A 4889-nucleotide genomic window follows, 5' to 3' on the forward strand; every position below is an offset into this window, starting at 1 on the left:
ATTTCCTTGTGTTTCCATGTATTTCCTTTCATTTCCTTGACTTTTCCACCTCTTACCCATCTCTGGACCAAGACTACTCCAGATACCAAAAGTTTTACCTCATCCTAGTCCCTCTCATGTGACTTTGGGAAGAGATTTTGGTGCCTTTGGTTACTTTTCAAACCAGTGTGCAAGCCTCTTGTGTAATTACCAAAAGGAGGGCTGTGTTATTCCTCTGCCTGCAGCTGAAATCTGCACTTGGAAGCAGAATAAAACACTGCACAGTGTTTCCTGCATTTTCTACCTGTTTTCCAGCTCATAGCTGGTGATGTATGGAGATGTTCTGGCTTTTTCTGGTCATTAACAGTTTAGAAAGCGTGAATTAATTTCACTGGATAATTTTGTAACAGTGACAGGGCTCCTGCACAGACCAGAGGTGGGTACAGGGAACACACAGCAGTCATGGAACAGCCAGAGGAGGGACCAAACTTCCTTGGCATTGTTGTCACCTGCTCTGCTTTGCATAGGAAAAGGTAGGACAAAATCCCAGTGAGTTTCATGGGAGTTCTGCTTTGGGTTAGCAGATCTGTGAGAAAGGAAACAGCTGAGTTAATTTAATGTCTGTCCCACCAGGCATTTCATGCAGCCCCTAAAACCTTCCATGTTTCCCAGAACACCAAGCTTTAGTTCTAAGCTCAAATCCCAGTGCTGGATGGAGACTTGCCCTGTAAATTCTGAATATGGTCAGACAAAGCTGGGCTTTCCCTGATTTTTCCATCCAGGTGTGCATAAAAAAAGTGGATTCTGAGGCTGTGCTTCATGTTCTGCTGCTTAGATGGGGTAAAAGATATACAAGGTATAAAAGCCAATGTTCTCGTGGCCAGAGCACGTGGCTGGAGGCTCCAGAGATCAAAATTCAGTTCTTTTTTAGTCATAAGCTTCTTGCTAGACACCAGGTAAGTTACTTCATCTTCTGCAGCCACAATTCCACTTCTGCATAAGGGGGTTAAAAATAGCTGTTAGGGCAGCCTTCTCCTGTATCCCTATTTAGATGAAAATCTCTTTCAGGGAGGCTGTTTTAATGTGCTTGTGCTGCACAAGTCTGGGCCTGAGAGTGTTCACAGTTATAAAATCCCTTTTTATAACTGTTTGGGGAACAGCAAGACACCTTATTCCCCTTTTTCAAGCTCCTCCCAATGTGGGGAGCAGTAGCTGAATCAGATTAGATTCTGGTTTGCCAAAACCCCCAAACTTTTGATGCTGTGCCGTATCTGGAGGAGCAGATGCTGAGTTTTCTCCTGAGCCGTTGAGGCCGTGGCTGCACCACTGAGAGGTGTTTTGAAACCCTTTGGGGTTTGGTTCAGTTTGGGTTTTATGCAAGCACTGAGATAACAACTCTTCTGTTCAAAACCATTTCTACCTCAGCTCACCGAGTTCTGCTCTCCCAATGTTCCCTCGGTGATTTCAGTCAGCAAAGTTTTCCACAGTTTTTCCTGGCACACTTGTCCTGGGTGTGTCTGTGTACAGTAAGTGCTGAATCCCACCTGAGAAACGTTTCACAAGCAGATGAGTAACCAGCTAATAAATGATCTTCCAGATATTTTTGGATCTCTAAGGGTGGAAAGCATGAAGAGCTTTCTAGTGATAGCAAGGTATTGCTCATCAGGAAGCCCATTCTCTCTGCCACTGGGCCCTATGGACTTCTAAGCTCTTCTCAATATTCCCATCAACTCTACTTTTCCTGATGGCTGAAAGCAGCATCAGCCAAGCTCTAATGAACAGCAAGCAAAGCATTTCAGAGCAACAACTAAACCAGCATCTATCAAAGTGCCCAGGGAATGGGAAGGACAAGCTGTTTTCCCACCCACACCCATGCCAGGGCAGGCTAAGAGCACAGGGAGCTGCTGGAATCCGTGTCCAGAGCCTGTCCAGCTCCCTGGGGCTGGGCACTGCAGCCAGGCTGTGTCCTGCACGCTGGGATTGCTTCACTCCAAACACACACTGGTGGAGCTGCTCCCAGAACAAGGCGGTTTCACATTGCTTTTCCCACCTGGAGTGCTCTGCCCAGCGCTGGGACCCCACACACAAGGAAAATGTGATCTCTTGAGGTCACTGATGGAGCCCCTCTGCTCTGGAGCCAGGCTGGGAGAGCTGGGGGTGTCCAGCCTGGAGAAGAGAAGGCTCCAAGGAGACCTTGGAGCCCCTCCCAGTACATAAAGGGTCCTGATCACAGCCCTGGGCTGAGTGGGTAGGACTGACTGGAACAGGTTTTTGAAGAAGGAGAAAGCTTCACATCTTATCTCCTCCAAGTTGTCATGTCCACATACAAGAAAATGTCATGTCCACTTAGCCCCAAGAAAACCTGAGGGGTTTTTTTGTCATAGAGACAAAGATAAGAAGTTGGCATGGCCAGAAGAAGCAGAAGGAAAATATAGGTTTTCCACTACCCTTAATTAAACTCATGTGAAATAAAAACATGGGCAGCTCTGGGGCAGTTGTGTGTATGCTACTCTGTTTGTTTCCTGTCCTTGTTCCGTGTCCCTGAAATCCAGAGGGAACAGTAAATACAGACAAAACTTGTTCAAACTGAACAAATCCTCTGGGAAATGCCATTTCCAAGCACTGCTGTTCTCTGTTTGATGGGGAAAATGTGGAAGGTGCAATATCCTTCCCCATTATTGGCTGGCTCTGTGTATCTGTTGATTTTCAGCAATAGGAAGCAAGACAGAAAGACAGTTTGTATGTGGGCTGGAGATATCTCCTGTGCTTTCCCTGAGCTGGAGCAGGGGAAGAAAACTGGCACCCCATGATTTGGGCAGTGATTGTATAAACACTGCACACAGCAGAAACTGGGGGGATGAACCCAAAGAAAGGACAAGTTTAGGAGCAAGGATCTCAATGTCTGGTGCACCACAGGCATACATTGAAGGGTATAAAGCACTGACCTGTATGGAAATGGCCATGATTGGTTCTTGGGCAACATCTCAAGGATTCAGGCAGTGTCCTTATGCTTTGCACTGTCCAAAATATTCCTGTTCCAGCTGGGACAGATGAGCCAGGCAAGATGCTTTAGAAAGAGGGAGGAAGAAGCAGCTTTCCCAACATGATCAGAAAAGCAGGAGCAGAGCCCAGAGGTCCAGCTGATTCCCTGTGCAGTGTCCTGGGACACGCTGCCTCCCTGGCACTGGCCACCCTCGAGGAGCAGGACAGCCCTTCCATCACAGGGAGCTGGGCTGATGGGTTTGGAATGGTTTGTTCCCAAAGTGTGAAACTGGTTTTTGGGGATGCTGAAACAGCTGCTTCTAAGCTGCTGAAGCTGATGGAAAATCACACCTCAGGTAATCCCTTCAAGTTAATTTGGTCTTTGTTCCTGACCTGCAATTCAGGGATGAGCTGGCAATGATGCTCTTGGCACTGGGGTACCATCCCTGGCCAGCTCCAGGAGCCATCCTGCCAGCAGAAAGCAGGAGGGACCAATTCATGGCCAATTCATGGCCATTTCGGTTTTGCCTAGAAAAATATGCTGGTTACTGAGCTGGTGACACTGAGGAATGAAGGGCTGAATTCTGCTTTTCCTGCTGGGAGTCAGAAATAGACCTGGAGAGATCATGACTCACCTGTAATTGAGAAAAACTGCGTGGCATCATTATGAGCTTCAACAGTTAAATCCTGATCCCAACCCGCCAGAGAGAACAGACTGACAGAGCTGTAAAGGGCCAAAAGGAGCTGGAAACAGGATCCACGGGAATCCTTCTCTCTGTGACTGCATTGTGTGTGTCAGGGGTGTGACACCTGTCCCACAGGCACCCCACGGGCTGTGGCAGTGGCACGGTCCCTGCAAGGGGAATGGGGCTGCAGTGGGGCTGTGCTGGGGCCAGGGGAAGCCCCCAGCCCCACAGCCCCGTGCCAGCAGGGCCAGCGTGCTCCTCCTCCCTGCGCCTTTCCCTGCAGCTCCGCTCCGGAGCACGGATGATGTCAGGGTTGTCATGGCATCGGTATCTATGGAACCGGGATCAGCATCGCGGTGCTGTGAAAACCAACTCAGGACATGGTCCTGGAGCCGCGGGGGGAACTCCCTCCGAGCTAATCGAGGGTTTCCCTCTAAGGTTCTTCTTTTCCTCCTTCCTGCTGTCCATGGGGAGGGAGCAGGGATGGGGCTTGGCCCCTGCCCATCCCGTGGTAGCTCTGGGTGCCTCCTTCCATGTGTGAGGTAAGCGAGAGCTCAGCCCCAAACATTTTCACTTCCCTTTTCTTGCACCAGCTATGAATGTGCAACAGCAAAGAGCAGCTGCCAAACCTTGCTCTCTGCTCTTGGCCACTGGTCCTGGTGAGCAGCCAGAGCTCCTGTGCCAGGTCTGAGAGCCCTCCTGGCTGCAGGGCCTCTGAGCATCCCCAAAGGGTGACAGCCATTCTTTCTGGGGGTCTGGGTACAGAAGGGGTGTTTATCCTGGGCTCAGTGACCACAGCAGAGGTGAGCTGAGCAGCGTGGTGACCTCGTGCTCCAGGCCATGGCATCGCCAACAGCCCAGCTGCTCACAGGGCCACAGCACAGCAGCCTTTGCCATTGCCTGGTGACACTGGCATGGGATGGTGACCCTTGCAATGACACCCCACCCCTGCCCTTGACACGCTATCCCCAGAAGCAGCACAGTGACTGCAGGATGGTAAGGTAATTCTTGGAACAGCACAGTGACCGTGGCAATGGCAAGAGATCCTGGCTGTTCTGTGGTGTCCCCAGCCATGGCACAGTGACCATGGCCACAGCACGGTGGCACTGCCTATCCACAGTGCCCACAGCTGTGCTGAGGGGGCCATGCCCACATCCCGGTGACAGTGGCACTGTCACAGTGTCCATGCCCACATCCCGGTGTCAGTGGCACTGTCACAGTGTCCATGCCCACATCCCGGTG

This window comes from Parus major, chromosome 14 (genome assembly GCF_001522545.3).
Source record: "Parus major isolate Abel chromosome 14, Parus_major1.1, whole genome shotgun sequence".
Lineage (NCBI taxonomy): Eukaryota > Metazoa > Chordata > Aves > Passeriformes > Paridae > Parus > Parus major.